Source organism: Schistocerca americana, chromosome 4 (assembly GCF_021461395.2).
Source record: "Schistocerca americana isolate TAMUIC-IGC-003095 chromosome 4, iqSchAmer2.1, whole genome shotgun sequence".
NCBI lineage: Eukaryota > Metazoa > Arthropoda > Insecta > Orthoptera > Acrididae > Schistocerca > Schistocerca americana.
In genome coordinates this window covers 308,251,285-308,269,863 of record NC_060122.1, presented here as the reverse complement: position 1 = coordinate 308,269,863, position 18,579 = coordinate 308,251,285, and positions in this window count along the sequence as shown.

Here is an 18,579-nt window from a genome sequence, read left to right as displayed (position 1 = left end):
AGTGCCAATTACCACTAAATTACGTATCTATTTTCACAACAGAGGCGATACTCCATAGGATTACAAGTAGTTCATGAGGAACTGTATCAAAAGCCAACTAGGAATAAAGAAATATGGAATTAATTTGAGACACCCTGATAGCAATTAATTCTTGAGAATAAAGAGCTAGTTGTTCTGCACAAGAAAGATTATAGTGAATCCTTGCTGAGTACGTATCGATGGATCGTTTTCTTGGAGGTAATTCCATAATTCTCGAACGCAGTATAATTACGTTCCAAAATCTTACTGTAAATCGACATATGTGACATTGATCTTTAATGCAGTAGATTACTCCTATTTATATTTTTGAGTATTGTGACTTGCGCAATTTCCCTCTTTCTTGCTACGGACTTTTCGTCGACAGGTTATATATGGTCGCTAAATAAGGAGCTATTATATCACCATACTCTGAAAGGAACGTAATGCGTATGCTGTCCTGATGGGAGGACTTGCCTTTGTTAAGTGATCTGAAGTGCTTCGCTACACCCAGGATATCTGCCTCTAAGTTAATGTTGACAGCAGTCCTTGGTTCGAATTGTGGTCTGTTTACTTCGTCTTCTTTGACAAAGGACTATAGTAATACTGTCATCAGTAACATTACTATCAGCTTGAAAAATTTTTGTTCTTTTCTTACGTTTGATGTTACGTATGTTGTGATGAATGTTTTTTTTAGTGCACCTTACTTAATGTAGTACTTTATAATCATCATGTATCTTCCACTTAGCAATAACGAAAATGATCTGCAGAATTATCCAGGATTATTGCCCCTACATAATTCTAGCACCACTGCAAAGGGAAATGATAGAGATACTAGTGTCAGTTGTGCTGAGGAACAGCTGAAACAGATAAAATTTAACAAAGCTTCAGCACGCGATGGAACACTATCATACTCTGTACCAGATTTTCGACTGAGTTAGCTCCCTTTTAACCATAATCTATCATACATCCCTCGAGCAAAAAACTGTGCTCAGTGGTTGGAAGAAAGCACTGGTCACATTGGTACACAAGAATCGTATCAGAAGTGAACCGTAAGACTAACGTCCAGTATCCTTGAGGTCAATTTGTTGTAGAATCTTAGAATAAATTCTGATCTGAAACACAATGCGGTGTCTCCCCCATGTCGGAGAGGCTGGATTCCAGGAAAATCGACCACGTGAAACTCAATTCGCAGTTTCTTCACCTGACCTCCTGAAAGCTATTGATCAAGGCAGGCAGGAAGATACAGTATTTCCCCATATCCGAGAAGCGTGTGACTCTACACAAATTCACGCTTATTATCAAAAGTGCGATCGTATGGGACAGCGAAAATTGGGTTGAGGATTTCTTGGTAGGGAGGTCGCTGCAACTTCGAGTGTGCCCCAGGGAAGTGTTGGGCCTCTCTTGTCAGTGTTGTATAGTATGCAGCATCTCGACGTGGCATGGAGTCAACAAGTCGTTGGACGTTCCCTACAGAAATATTGAGCCATGCTGGCTCTATAGCGGTCCGTAATTGCGAATGTGTGCAGCATTTTGTGCACGAACTGACCTCTAGATTACGCCCCAGAAATATTCGATGGGACTCAGTTCGAGCGATCTGTGTGGTCAAATCATTCACTCCAACTGTCCAGAATGTTCTTCAGACCAATCGCGAACAGCTGTGGCCTGGCGACTTGTCGCTTTGTCATCCATAATTATTCCATCTTTGTTTGGAAACATGAACTCCATGAATGGTTGCAAGTGTTTTCCAAGTAGCTGAGTGTAACCATATCCAATCAGCGATCGGTTCAGTAGGACCAGTCCATTCAATGAGAACACAGCCCACGGCATTGTGGAGCCATCATCAGCTTGTACAGTGCATTGTTGATAACTTGAGTCAGGAGAGGCGTTGCAGGCCATGTCATTCTGCACTATCGTCGGTCATTTGCTGCCATAGCTCATTAAGGACAGATTTCGACGCAATGTCATGCTGGATACGTTTATCGTATGCCCCACATTGATTTCTGTGATTATTTCACGCAGTGGTGCTTGTCTGGTTAGCGCGCGCGTGTGTGTGTATGTGTGTGTGTGTGTGTGTGTGTGTGTGTGTGTGTGTGTGTGTGTGTGTGTGTGGAATCTTAAGGGACCAAACTGCTGAGGTCATCGGTCTCTAGACTTACACACTACTTAAACTAACTTAACGCTAAGAACAACACAGACACACCCATGCCCGAGGGAGGACTCGAACCTCCGGCGGGAGGGGCCGTGCAATCCTTGACATGGCGCCTCAATACGCGCGGCCACTACGCGCAACTGTCTGTTAACACTGACAAATCAACGCGAACGCCTCTGCTCTCGGTCGTTAAGAGAAGGCCGTCAGCCACTACTTTGTCCGTGGTGAAAAGTGATACCTGAAATTTGGCATTCTTGTCACATGCTTGAACTCGGGATCGCGGAATACTGAATTCCCTGCTTTTCGAAATGGAATTCCCTTGCGTCTAGTTCGAACTGCCGTTCCTCGTTGGATGTTCGTTAATTCCTGACGCGCGGCCATAATCACGTCGCAAACCTTCTCACATGAATCACTTGAATACAAACGATAGCGGACACAGGTCTGTCCAGCGGGAGATGGTGACGGAGATTCTCATGAAGCTGAACTGTCAGGCGCTTGAAGACGGAGTCAAACTATTCAGAGAAAGCCTCGTTAGTAAGTGTCAAGAACCAGCTCTAAATTATGGATCTACGAATATACTATAATCCGATACGTATCGCTCCCGTCGGGATAGCGAGGACAGTTTAGACTAATTACAGCGCCCACTTAGGTGTTTAAGCCATCGTTCTTTTCCTGCTCCATACGTGTCTGGAACTGGGAGAAACATTAATAACTGATGCAGTGGGAAGTACCCTTTGCACGATATGGATGCAGAATTATTGTTATCAAGAAAACTGTTTTCATGTTTTACATCACATGCAGAGGACGCGCATATCTAGCGCTAAGGCCCGCATCTCGTGGTCGTGCGGTAGCGTTCTCGCTTCCCACGCCCGGGTTCCCGGGTTCGATTCCCGGCGGGGTCAGGGATTTTCTCTGCCTCGTGATGGCTGGGTGTTGTGTGCTGTCCTTAGGTTAGTTAGGTTTAAGTAGTTCTAAGTTCTAGGGGACTGATGACCATCGATGTTAAGTCCCATAGTGCTCAGAGCCATTTGAACCATCTAGCGCTAGGAGTGGGAAAAGAAGGTACGTACGTACAACTCATTTCACCTGTACGGTGTGAACCAGAACCCCACCGACAAAATTTCAGAGTTTGTTTAGGGAAATTTTTTGGGTATTTTAGTGTAAAAATCCGTAGTCTCCGATGGCGTGTTACGAAGCAATGATGTAACTATAACTATGACTAGAATTATCTTTGGTTATGTGAAAATATTTTCACCACAGGCTGTCATACGTAATCACCAAAACGTAATAACACAAAAGGATAAGGTTATTCGTGGGCACGTATGTTAAGATCCAAACTGCTGTTACATGGTTACCGTCGCTGCGGGAACAGCTGAGCATTCGTCGTTGGGCCGTTTTTGCATTGTGTTCACTGAACCCATAAATTCAAATGGCTCTGAGCACTATGGGATTTAACATCTATGGTCATCAGTCCCTTAGAACTACTTAAACCTAACTAACCTAAGGACATCACACAACACACAGTCATCACGAGGCAGAGAAAATCCCTGACCCCGCCGGGAATCGAACCCGGGAACCCGGGAGCGGGAAGCGAGAACGCTACCGCACGACCACGAGCTGCGGACCCGAACCCATGGATTAGATGCATATAGGTCAATTCTTCATGCGTAAACCTATCCGCATTGTTCTGTATCACAGTTAAGATACAACAACTCTGCTGGAAAAACCAATCCGAGACAGCAGTATTAAACTCAACCTTAAGAACTAAAAGTAAAGCAGGCCTTACTACTGTTAACAGAAAGTATCATGAGTGAATGGATTAAGCTTGTCTCCAAACAAGAAACTCAGCGCGTACCGTCAACAATGTCAGTGTTGTGCAGGTATTGTCAGTGCAATGCCGGTACTAGGAAAAAAAAAAAAAAAAAACGAAATGTTATTACTCTGTAACGAACTGCTGGAGACCACTCTTACACCAAAATAGTGGAAAGTGTCCCTGGACAACAAGCGTAATTTTGGTTCACTCAGTATACATGCAAAACGGCCTTTTCGTTAGAATGGCAACGCATCTTATGCAACGCATCATATGCTGATGGACGGGAATAGACCACATTTAATTTTAAAGGATCTTTTGTCGAGTAGAAGAGATATGATTTTTAAATTCAGTGTTTTTAATTCGGGTTTTCCATTTTATTTTCTGAATAACTGGTCTGACAGAAAATAAAAAGGTCATAATCGCTTCAGACTGTAAAAATTTATGCTTCACAGTTCTTGTTCGAGCATCTCCAGTTTTCTTCATCAGGACACCACATAAGGCCGGGCCGGCGCGATCCGTCTGTCCTACCTGCCGGGTAGGTCGCAGAGTTGAGACAGGAGGTTAGGAGACCCTTCGTCGACTTTTTCTGGTTGCAGGTTTCACTGGGTAAAATTTCAGTGGTGAAATTTACAGGAAACCCAAAATTTTTGGGAAAATTTTTAAAGGTGCTGAAGAAGGAAGAATGATTCAGCTTATACGCCACTTTTCAGTCAGTCTATTAAATAGGAGTATATTCGTCTCTATTGTGCTGCGATAGGAGCATTTTTTCGCTGACTCCCTTATTTTCCCTGCCAAAGCATGGCATGTCACTCACATGAACAGAACTTTATGGATCGGTAAAATTTTGATAGTGCTTGTGTGAAAGTGAAATAAGGCAAAATTAATTTACACTTCAGACCTGATGTTACACACACAAAAACTTTACAAGTGCCTCAGTTCTACTTTATGTGGTTCCCAGAACCATTATTTTGATAATGTGGACACTTTACAACATACTTCTCCGTGCTATGTAGCTTTATAAACTTCGTTTCAGCCTCAGTCGTGCGTATTTTACGTCTAGAAATAGGGTAAAACTGGCCTCCGTATATCGGAAACGAGTGAAGATATCAACAAAATTTTCAAAGCTGTTCGAGATCGAGATCTTATGAACATATCAAGAAAATTTCAACCATTTGCTGTGCATAGTCATCTTAGCGGCTCAATTTTGGTACCCAGAATCCATATTTTTGGGGTGTTCCTCGCTAACGGATGAAGATATTTGAAAACTGGAAGATCCCCCCCGCTTTCTGTTCGGCGGTCCCAGCTTCTGGTGTCTTATGCCCTCGCTATCCGTTCTTCTCCCACTCATCCTTCCTATTCTATCCTGTTCCCAGACCATGGACGTCGCCCACGCGACTCCCGCCCTCGGGCGGATTTACCGGTTGGGCTGCGCCTTGCGTCTCTTTGCCGTGATTTTCAGCTTCCTTCTTTGTCCTGTCTTCCTCGCTCCCTCCCCTCCACCCCTCTTTGGTTAGTTCCTCGGCCTCGAATTCGGATGGATCTCCGCCGAGGTCCGAAAGATTCCATCCCTCCGGTGGTGTTCCGTTCCTTTTTCCGCCAAATTTTATGGGAGTTTCGGGATGCTGTTGTTTTTTACACTGATGGCTCTAAATCTGCTGATCATGTTGGGTATGCCTTCACGTCCTCTGTTGGAACGGAAAGTCATCTGCTGCCACCTACATGTGGGGTGTTTACTGCGGAATTGATGGCAATTTCCCAGGCCCTTACCTTTATTAAACAATCCCAACACAACCGCGTTTTGTTATGTACGGACTCGATGAGTGGCCTTCTTGCTATTGACCGGTGTTTTTCGCGCCATCCGTTGGTCTCTGCCATCCATGACCATCTCGCTGATATTCACCGTGTTGCTTGTTCCATTGACTTCCTTTGGGTCCCTGGCCATGTGGGTATCCCGGGTAATGAGCTCGCTGATCGCTTGGCTGGGGGAGCAGTTACTTACCCCCCGTTTCCTCTAACCCCTCCTGCAGCGGATTTACGGCTTCACATCAAATCCCACTTCGCACAGTCATGGGCCAATTCTTGGGCGGCTACTCCCCTGTCTAATAAACTTCGTGCAATTAAGGTGACACCAGGCCCGTGGCGTTCTTCCTTTCGCCTCTCCCGAAAGGACTCGACCACACTGTGTCGTCTCCGCATTGGCCGTACCAGGTTGACCCATGGTTTTCTTTTGCGTGATGAGCCACCCCCACTATGTGGTTGTGGAGCCTTCCAGTCAGTAGCCCACATTTTGGTTGAATGCCCCCTTCTTTTGGCTCTGCGTGGTAAGTACAGACTCCCCCACACTTTACCTTTGATGTTGGCTGACGATTCCCGGGTGGTCTCTCTGGTTCTCGGTTTCCTCCGGGAGAGTGGTTTTTATTCTCAGTTTTAAGGTTTTTAATCTCTCTGGTGTCGGGGCAGGGCGGTGAGTGTTTGGGTGTCTCCCACTGTAGGCAGTGTTCGGAGATTCCCGATTCACCTCCCTGACCGAAATCCTCTTTTCTTCTCCTTTTACTCTGTCTTTACCCTTTTTTTTTTAAAGGCTTGGTTAGTCTTTCTATTCCCATACGTACTTTCTACATTGTAGCAGTTGTACCTTTTAAGTCACAGGTGGTCTTGCCTATGCTGCTTCAGCATAGTGTTGGGTTCGTTCTCTTTCCGACTTCCCTCATTTTGTTTTTTTACCAATGACAACGTGACTGCCCTTTTACGTTTTTCCCTTTTTCCGTTTTATTGTTCTGACTTTACTGAGATGTCCCATTAGCGGAATGGAGTATATTTGAAACAATGGACTGATGACCTTGCTGCTTGGTCCCTTAAACCTCAAACAACCAACCAACCAAAACTGGAAGATGTTATTTGTAGATAAATGCCTAGAAAACATACTGTTAAATTTTGAGCAATTTGTTGTGGTTAATTATTTATGTAGCTGCCGCTGACGGTGGAAAAATTGTGAAAAATGCTTTTTTCTGTTTTTGTCAGAAACCGCCCATGAACTAAATGTCACCTCCAGAACACCCTTAAGGCGCAACACAGACCACATCTAATGCAAAAAGAAACAAACGGTTTGTGGCATTTGCCTAAGTTGGAGGAAGTTTGTAATTTTCAGACTTACACTTTGTGTTTTAGGTATTTACAATAAGATTATTCTTCTGTTCTGTATACAAATGGTCCCTAGTTGAAGGGCTCTCCAAAACACTTGACACTATCTTTCTACCAACAAGAGAAGCCGAGGTACGAGCCCCGAAAAAATTCCTGTTTTTACTAACACCGTTTTAGAGTCCCAAGGGCGATATATTTTCATTGGTCCACTATCCAGTCTCGATGATTCCGTCTTCCCTGCAGTCGTAACTGACGATGTCGTTGGGTCAACACGGGGGCGCGTGTGCTGTGCGGTGAACGATCTGCTCTGAAACACTTGCGCCTGGATGGAAACTGAACTCTGTCTTGAGATCTGCCACACATCGCCACCTGTCTTACTTCACAGAGCAGGAAATCCCCCGGGTTCCACGTTCCGTGATGAGGCGTGACCATCCAACACATTTCCGCAGCTCGTGGTCTCAGCACCCGTCCACCACATTCCATAGAGTCTCACGACGGTAGCACAGGTAACAGCCGACGAACTTCGCCTTTCCAGCGATGTTCGTTCCCAGGCGCCGAGCCATGACGATCTCCTTAGTTGCTTATGTTAGTATATTTCCAATTTGCTGCCCGTACCGTCGGTAGCATGATTCCACATTCGTCTCTACTTACATACTTTCCTATCACTTCACCCGTCCGTACCGCCACCAGGCTGAATTCAGTCTCGCAGTGGACTGGTGTCATAATTTCTTGGCTCATCAGTGTATACTAAGTCGACTTTAAAATCGACCAAAGTTCTGTTCCTCGTTGTATACTAGTAATTCTAAACCCTTCTTTTGTACTCCCTTGCAATGCATCTCACACAGGTTTGACCTTTGAGGTAGTCTTGAGACTGCATCAGACTGTTCTCTGGCACTGAAAGTAAAAATTACTATTACCAGTGAAATTAATTATTTCTTCCATTAGACATTTCGGAGGACTGTACCTAGCGTTACTACTCTAGCAGGTGGTGGACTGGGAACAGCGGATCGGCAGCTTGTACCCAGGGGCAGCTTTTCCTCCAGTTAGATGCCGATGTCTCACGGCAGTTCTCTTGTGGCCGCTGATATAAGATAGAGTGCCCGGCTGTTTTGAAGCTGCTGGCTGGCTACCACAAGCGGCCAGTTGGAATGGAATCACTGGCGCTCAGGCCGTCGGCCAGTAGTACCCATATTCGCTGAGTAACACACGCACTGAACTACCGTAAAATCATCCTCCGCAACACCCATTACTAGAAAGATATTTTTATGTGTTCAAACGTGTGTGAATTCCTAAGGGACCAAACTGCTGAGGTCATCGGTCCCTAGACTTCCACACTATTTCAACTAACTTACGCTAATTTGCACTAACACCCGTGCCCTAGGGAGGAGACGAATCTCTGGCGGGAGGGGCCGCGCAATCCGTTACATGGCGCCTCTAACCGCGTGGCCACTCCGCGCGGCAAAGATATTTTTATGTAAAATTTTGTGTAAAGATTTTTGACCAAAGAGTCGATGTTCATACTTACGTTATCTGTAGAAATAAGGGAAAGCGCGGCCTTTAATTTTTTTTTAGAGAGCAGCTAGGAGAAGCGTGGCTGTTCACATTTAAAAAGGGCTCAAATGGCTCTGAGCACTATGGGACTTAACATATGAGGTCATTAGTCCCCTAGACGTAGAACAACTTAAACCTAACTAATCTAAGGACATCACACACATACATGCCCGAGGCAGGATTCGAACCTGCGACCGTAGCGGTCGCACGGTTCCAGACTGAAGCGCCTAGAACCGCTCGGCCACACCGGCTCGCTGTTCGCATTTGTCTGCACTCTTCCAGCAGTCAGAATGTAACCATCGTGGGCTGTGGTAATTAATGATTTCTGATGCTCGAACTGACTCTGAGTTGTATTTTTATTATTTCATCAGATCAGATGTTTATGCCAATATCTATTGCATTACAAGTTATATTTTTCAGCTTTTCCCGCTAGGAAGACACCACACTAAAATATGCTACCGATCCCGCATGGCGTGATTTTGTTACTAATTTGCAATGTTCATTATTGGTTATAGTTCGACCAAGGCCTGCAATCAATCAGAGAAAAATCCGACATTTCTTTAATCAATCATCCAGTATATAGCGGTTTTGAAATCGCGATATGCAATTTACATTTTCTAAAATTCCATCGCTCCATATCCACCTTTAAGCCCGTCCCAACATCAATTTTGGGTATTTAGAAGTTTCATTCTGGTAAAATTTTGACATATTTTAGTTAGCGGAGGTGGAACTCACAGCATCATGATTTCGAACTGTACTACACATACCAGCATGTGATGTCGGTTGTAACCTGATAACCGAAGCAAGATGGGTATGGGTAAGGAGTACCACCCGACCCAGCAGCTTAATCAATCGCTCCGAAGGGGAACGCAGCAAAGAGGCTGAAAATACTGGTATGATAGCTGTTTCAGTGTTTCTCAATGACATGGCCGAACACCCAAGACAATTTCTATCGAAAGTGACACTTGCTAAGGAAGCCTACGAACTCACAGGTTTTATCAATGTCTAAAGTTATATACTCTCGGAAATTCTGAAGGAAGTAGTGCGTCAAAGGTTATCCACAACTTTTACAGAAACCTGAAAAAGAGACATGAAAGAGAAACAGTAGTTGAATAGGGAGTGGGACAGGCTTATAGTCATCCCTGGTTTTATTCAGTTTGTACATCTACATCTACATTTATACTCCGCAAGCCACCCAACGGTGTGTGGCGGAGGGCACTTTACGTGCCATTGTCATTACCTCTCTTTCCTGTTCCAGTCGCGTATGGTTCGCGTGAAGAACGACTGTCTGAAAGCCTCCGTCCGCGCTCTAATCTCTCTAATTTTACATTCGTGATCTCCTCGGGAGGTATAAGTAGGGGGAAGCAATATATTCGATACCTCATCCAGAAACGCACCCTCTCGAAACCTGGCGAGCAAGCTACACCGCGATGCAGAGCGCCTCTCTTGCAGAGTCTGCCACTTGAGTTTGCTAAACATCTCCGTAACGCTATCACGGTTACCAAATAACCCTGTGACGAAACGCGCCGCTCTTCTTTGGATCTTCTCTATCTCCTCCGTCAACCCGATCTGGTACGGATCCTACATTGATGAGCAATACTCAAGTATAGGTCGAACGAGTGTTTTGTAGGCCACCTCCTTTGTTGATGGACTACATTTTCTAAGGACACTCCCAATGAATCTCAACCTGGTACCCGCCTTACCAACAATTAATTTTATATGATCATTCCACTTCAAATCGTTCCGCACGCATACTCCCAGATACTTTACAGTAGTAACTGCTACCAGTGTTCGTTCCGCTATCATACTGAGCAAGTAATAAAGAAAATGAAGCAGAAATTTGGAAAGGAAATGAAATATCAAGCAAACGTAATCAAGCGGCGACGTTTCCCAGTATCCTTGAAAAGAGATTATAAAATGAGCACTAACAAAATTAAAAGACCCCCAAATTATATCAGATGATTCTGAATGTAGTAGATTAGGAAATGAGATAGGAAATGAGCTACTTCCTGATAGATTTCAGGCCCTAACCGTATGTGGTGGTGTCACATAGTAAAGTATATCAAGTGGCAGGTGACTTTATTTAAAATGATTCAAATATTATTAAAATGCTTCATTTAGATGTTGTATTACTAATTAGGTGGTTTTTTATTTAGTGTATGCTATGTTAATTATTCGATAATGCGATAGAAGTTGAAGCACCATCCTCCGAAGATATCGTTGGTCAGCTGCAACCCCGCTAAATCACATTCGGTCGCCAGACAACTTGATTTTGGATTTATTTTCATGCACAGATCTTGTACTAGCGGAATTACTATACTCAGATGACTCATAGATTTCCTTGCCGATTTCACAAAGGCAACAACGTGTTAGTACAAATTATTTCATTCCACCTTGGCGTGGTGATGTAGCAACCTTCTGTTGCCACGTTTAAAAAACATATAGTAACGTATCAATAATACTCGAGATGAACCGACCGTGACAGCAGATTCATCGGGACTCATCCAGAAATCAATGTCCGAAAGTGCTATGGCAACAATAAACATGTAAGAACTCAGACCAGTCACTTCTGGATAAATAAAAATGTTATATACCTTGAAATTCAGATATTCTGCTGTCTTGAAAATAGTACACTCAGAGAAAATCGAAATAACATTTATCGGACACCAACTGTGTCGCGTAAATGACCTTAAATTAACACATGCCGTAATGGTGGCCAACAATAGCACACGTATTAACAAAAATGCTATTAATCACTAGTTCAGTGTCCAAACCAAAGCAGAAGTTACAGTCATTGTATAATCTTATTACCACACTGTCACAAAGCGTCCAGCACCCTTTCACACTGAGTAACACCTTTTCACGATACATTTGAAAAAGTTTTTTGGACAATTGAAAGGTTATTCGGCTAGTGTAGTACTTTAAATCACTTGTCTTAATAAAGGATTACACAGTTATACACCATGTCCTACTATATCGGTATTAGCGTAATGTATCCCGTGAGTGGCTAATTTTTTGTTTGGTGCTCTGATGTACAGGGTGATTCCGTGATGATTCTAGAACGCTTCGGGGATGAAGCAGAAGGGTAACAGTATTAATTTGAGGTAAAGGAGTCTGGTCCGGAAAGGACAGACTCGTAAGTTATAAGCTTGAATCGTTGTGATACATCTAACAGATGTGCTCATCTACTGTAAGCTCTATGCTTTACATATTTTGAGCGGGGTTAGTATGGACCAAAATAAGGAAAATACGTCCAATAAACACGGACTATAAATTGCGTACCTGAAGAGCTGTGAGGACTTCTTTAATGGAAGAGATATGTTTTATCGTAGCAAAGATAACAACAGCTTAGAGATCCTAAGGTATGTCTCCTGGACATTTTTTTCTTCTTTTACTCCATACAAACTACTCTCAAAATGAGGAAAGCAAAGAGCTTGCAGTAGAACAACTCTATTGTCAGTGGTATCATAACTGTTTTCGCTTATAACGTTCGACTCGGTCGATTTCGGACCAGGGTCCTTAGCATCAGATACGTACATTTTAAAATCAAATGAGGTGTCCACACGCTTGTGCAACAAAACGGTTTACGGAGAATCGTTATTACATTTTTTCTTAACATACGTCGGTGCAGTGTTTTATCATGTTTTTACTTAGGTAGCAGAAGGATGTAAGGATGAAGAAGTAGCTCTTTTAGCTCACACGAATTTGATTTACATACTGCAGTTGCACGTTCGGACGACCGGAATTCGTAATGCGCACACGCAGCACTTTTTCTCGCGAAATGCAGTGCTCGGCGGGTGTGATTTGTGTGTATATGTGTGTGTGTGTGTGGGGGGGGGTGGGGGGGTGGGGGGGGGGTGGGGGGTGGGAGGGGGGGCGGTTACCTTGGTGGGTGTCGTGGCTCTGCATACAAAATTGCGCTGCTCCACAATTGTCGCTGGTTCCTGGCTGCAACTATTCACTTACAGCTCAGGTGACGTGTTTCCGGATACGTGTGTAGTTTCCTATGGTCGCGATGTCCGACTGCTGTGGTCAGGTCAGCATTACTGAGGTGAGTGGTACCTGCGACTATGCAGGCTTCAGATTGAAATTTTGCGTCTCGCAGTTCACGTAACAGAAATAAAATGCGATGATAGTACGGAGTTATTTCATGAATATTCTCTACCAACCGGTTCTATTGCACGTTTCTTCCTCAAATTACGTTATGTTTCGTATGAACGACCATTGCGTTTCTTTCGACTCACTCTGCAGATCAACATCGTAAGATGTGCTCTACCAGCTCGGCTGCCCAAGCACGACTCACGCCCCGTCCTCACAGCTTTACTTCTGCCAGTATCTCGTCTCCTACCTTCCAAACTTGGGTAGCTCAGTTGGTAGAGCACTTTCCCGCGAAAGGCAAAGGTCCCTAGTTCGAGTCTCGGTCCGGCACACAGTTTTAAGCTGCCAGGAAGTTTCATATCAGCGCACACTCAGCTGTAGAGAGAAAATTTCATTGTACAACCTATGTTTCCCACCAGTCCAATACGGATTCGTGTAGGAATATTTAGTAATATTGATTAACTTTATTTTCTCATAAAACAGAGCTGAAAGTAGTAAACAGCCCCTTCATTCTAAAAATACTAAAGCAAATAAGGCTAAAGACGATGTTAGTTTCTCAAAATCGGTTCATATATGATACGCTGGGTCTCTGCAACATGTCAGATAATTATTGAGCAGCCGGTAGTAGATCCCATTTTATTCTGTTCAGACGTGGTTCAGACTTTTCTTGTTCTTAACACTTCTATGACTGTCTTAATAACGTATTAATGTAATACGTATTAACTGGACAGCCTGAATCAGAAACTGCCAAGTTTCTTGCGAGATGTCTGATACAGAGAATATTACGCACCAGTTGTCGAAAATGTGTAGTAAACAAGTCATGTATTTTCGACAACTGATGCGCAATATTTTCAATGATTCGTGATACAGTTTTATGATGGCCTCACACTGATTTCTAACACAGTCAGTTAAAGTGGCGACGCTGATGTTGGCATTCGAGAATTGCAGTTGACAGTGTATGAGAGAGAAGGCAAGAGGCCTCAAGCAGTGGAAGTTCCACAGCTACAAAGCGATCTTCAGGAACTCGGTCTTTTTCTTTACCAAGTTGCGATATGAAGTCGATGCACTGACGTACTTTGTATTTCATGATGTTCAAAGTGCCTGAGTATAACTATTATGTAGCGTGTCTCTCCTGAGAGTCGTCAGGAACATTTTCTCTGGTGTTCCGGCAGATACGTGCAATTTCTTTTTTGTAACGTGTCACTGGAATCAGCCATAAGAAATTCAGCTCGTCACGTCTTTCAAACGATGCCCAGCGTCAACAGAAAGTGTCGGTTTGTTTCCCGTTACAAACAAAATGACGTTTTGAAGTGGAATTTTACGTGCCCATTCGACGGAGCGGTCCAAAGGTAATCTAGTGCATTATCAGTTTCATCGTTATATGTTAACCGGAACAGTAAAACACGACGAATAACCAGTACCCCAGCTGCGTCGACACCGCCCTGGCCTGCTCTGACTAATACCGTCATGCAGAGGTGCTGCTCAGTTGCTGCTTGAGTACCAGGGTATTCTTCGTAGTTTGCTGTTCCTGCTAATAGGTACAGCTAACATGACTATCGCACTAAACTAATTTGGGACCACTGTGCCAAATGGGCGCGCAAAATTCTATTTTAAAAATCGTTTGGTTTGTAATGGGAAACAAACCGTCGTACGAAAGACGACATGAGCAGGATTTCCTTCAGCTGACTCCAGCTATATGTTGCAAAAAAGAAATTGCAAATATATGCCTAAACATAAAAAAATGCGCCTGGCTTCTATCACTCTATGATGGTAAAATCTTCAAGGTTGTTCCTCTTCAAATATATTCTTCACAATCGACGTTTTGACCTCTCTGCTGGGATACTCTTCAGGATCTTTTAGTGTCTCCAATTAGCCGAACTATGTAAGACCAGAGTCACGTTCGTTTATAAAAGGGAGGCTTTTTTTGTTCAGAAGAGATGCTGTTATTAGATGAGATTTTCGGCCGTTGTTGGGATAGATAGCAATAATCAGCAAAGAAAGAGAGTAGGGACCTTCATCACGATATTATACGCTCGTCCCTAGCGATAACTAACTTTTGGACTCCCTCTCCATAATGTTTCATTCCTTAGCAAGCATTCATACGTTGTTTATGTCCTGGCGGCATTCCACTACCGCAGATTTCATACTTTATGTCCTGGCGGCAGTTCCACTACCGCAGATTTCATACTTTGTTTTAAACATGCATGGCGTTCGCGCTCCATAATCCATTTTTTTTATTGTCCTCACAGTTGCGCCTATAAACACGTTACCACAGCCACTTGCCAGTTCAGAGACTCACGCGGTATTCAGTGATCAGGAGCGTCCGTTTGCGTCAGAAAGACTATTATTTTCTACTGACTGAAAAAAATCGGTCTTTATTCCATTTTTCGGGACAATGTTACTTATGTGATCACTTACACTGGAAACCTCTTTTTGTTTTATTTGGCCTCAAGAGTTTAACTCTATTTAGCCAGCTAAAATATGCGTCAACATTTTGTAGTAAATTCTACCTAATACATATATGCGTATTTACAGAATTAAACGCCTAAGCAGACACATTTTTCCCACAGTAAATTGTTAAAACATAGCATGATAGATAAATAAGATATAAGTTCGCACTACTTCTTAAATTTAATCTTAAGTGATATAAAGGAGTGAAAAACTAGAGATGTTTTCCTATACTCATAAGTTATCAAATACTTAAGTAAACAAAATAGAAAAGCTAATCGAGGGAGGTGGTATCCCACATTGGTGGATGTCTAAAAATTTCCGATTTTGTCAAATTTTGTACCTGAAACAGGATGTGGTTTACACTAGCTTCTGACCCAGAATCACATGCACGTATGTAAATGTGCATAATATCCCTCTTTAGTTTGTCGTGACACGTTCCTATCCGTGGCTCTTGACTTCACGTCAGTAGTCCTTTTATGGCAACTTGAAATCGAGAACAGTTCCTGCAGATACTTCTATAAGACGTGAAATTCATTATAGTCCTAGCGAATGCCAGTATGAGAATGCAAGCACAGCAGCTGGATTGCTACAGCCTACGTTCACTGCGACACATCCAGTGTACATGGTGAGTAACGTAAGGCGTGTCACAAGTTTTATTTCGGGAGTGGTTCATGATATTGAAACGATGTTTTTCACACTTGGTAGCATGTTGAGGGGCACGTGATGTTGGGTGGATAATGCTCTGAACTCTGGTATCAACCGAGACACTGGATCAAGTATTGTTTTTAATGGAACCCTGTACTTACTGCATTCAGTAGCTCTTGAAAGACAATTACAGTGATATAGAGCCTGTTAATATTGACACTGAAATCTTTCACAAAAGAATCCGAGATATCTACTAGAACTGGAAAGTAATGCGGCCAGAATCAGCCAATGAGGTGTAGGCACCGCCAAACAGATGATGATGATGATGATGTTTGGTTTTACGCAGTCCAACTTTTTACACAGTCCAATGTAGCCGCTGTCACGGATGATGACGATGATGATGAAATGATTAGGATAACACAAACAGCCCCGGGCAGAGAAAATCCCCAACCCGGCCGGGAATCGAACCCGGACCCCGCGATGCAGAGGCAGCAACGCTAGCCACTAGGCCACGAGCTCCGGACCTGCCAAGCAGAACTTTCATGTCACGCTCCGTGTTTATTTGCAGCAAGACATTTCCTATAGGACAAAGATACATGGCCACCTACGATCATTGTTTATGGAAGTACGAATAGTCAGAATCTCACTGTTAAAGACGGATGCAAAAATGACTCCATTTTTTCTCACGTTCTAGCGTCTTGTTAATTTATTTGGAATTAATTCCCAGCCAACTTCTTTCGCTACATAGAAAATTGTGGTGGTGGCCTACAATCCGAAGACAGGTTTAATACAGCTTGTGAACATAAACTACAGATCGATGGAGAGATATTTTCCTCTTTTCCCTGTGCGCTCTTTCTTCTTCTTTTGCCTTTTTTTCATGGTACACTGAAAGAATAATTTCAGGATCAGTTTGGTAAAGTTATTTTATTGTACAACTATGTTTCTCTTTACGTCATGTAGTGGTCATGAATATAATTGCCATTTTCATTTGTTGCAAGTTTTCACGTTAATTAACATGTCGTTTAAATTCTGTTTTCCATGCACAGAATGACATGAATTTTAATTTTGTATGAAACAGTAATTCGATGTACTTAATATTTCTGAAAGTGTTATGTGAAGTGACATATAGAAGCGGTGTAGAACCATATGGACAGGCAGACAGAGAAAGGCACAAACAGAAAGTGCGGAGTGAGAAGAAGAGAAAGGAGATGATTTTCGTAGTTCGCGTGTATTATTAGGCGTTGCGCTCGTGGCCGGTGGAAAAATATCACGTGTTTCAACAGTGCTATATTTCGATATGTACCGCGATTAACGAATTAGTAACGTTAGTGCCGTTTGACCCATTAACCATAGAAGTTTGATATGCAGGCCGGTAAGCTGTGTGCACACCGTAAACATACTGTGAGAAGTGCCGCATTGTGGTTCAAATGGCTCTGAGCACTATGGGACTTAACATCGAAGGTCATGAGTCCCCTAGAACTTAGAACTAGTTAAACCTAACCAATCTAAGGACATCACACACATCCATGCCCGAGGCAGGATTCGAACCTGCGACGGTAGCAGTCACGCGGTTCTGGATTGAAGCGCCTAGAACTACTCGGCCACCGCGGCCGGCACCGCATTGTGATTAAGTAGTAAAGCATTAATCTGAAAACTGTCGCTAAGCTGTGTAACAAATATTATGATGTCAGGTCACGACAGACGTTAATGAAAAGAAGAATGCCTTGTGTTTGTCATTTCATACAGATCAGCAAACTGGAATTAATTCTGCAGACATCACGTGTTCCTGTTAGATTCTCAACAGGCACCCACGGTCAAGGAGCTCAGCATGGCAATGCCACTTATTGGATTACTCGCTCAAGGATCATGTGTTAACGACGCGGATGTCGATGACTCGGCGACAGCATCAGCTGAACATTGAAGGAACATTGGCTAAGAGGTATCGTGAACTACGTTGTTATAATCGGTGATGTAAAACCTCAGGACACAGATACAACAGTAACCTTTTTGGTTATTCATTTTACGTAATTGCAAATTGTCATATTGGAACATTATTCTCATTTCTTTTCCATAACATTCTCGTTTCTTTTCCATAACGTTCTCGATTCCCGCGCACGGGGTCCCGGGTTCGATTCCCGGTGGGGTCAGGAATTTTCCCTGTCTCGAGATGACTGGGTGTTGTTGTGTCGTCTTCATCATCATCATCATCATCATCATCATTCATCCCCATTACTGTCCGAGGAAGACAATGGCAAACCACTTCTGCGAGGACCTTGCCTGGTAGGCGGTACGGGTCTCCCTCATCGTCCCCTACGCTCCTTGGAGTGTGGGACCTAATCAGCATCAACATTTAAAACAATAATTAAAACTAGGTTTCGTTCACTGAATTTTTTTCCGTAATCATAATAATTTTGCAAACTCGTTGACTTCAGACACAGCCCTCATTATTGCAAACAATTGCTACCACTACTAATGACACAAACAATTTTATTCCTTTTTATTCGCTTTTAATTGCCAATGCTTCTTTGTTTATATGGTTTGTGTTTATCTGCATTTTCATATGTTATTGTCTTGAATTTAATCTCGTGTGGATCATTGTGCTGTGCCAACAAAGTATGCACACTATGCATTAACTGTTGTTACATTAGTACCTCACGAATTGTTTAAGAGAATATATTATCGGTGGTAGTCTGTTTGATTTGGGCTCATGGGT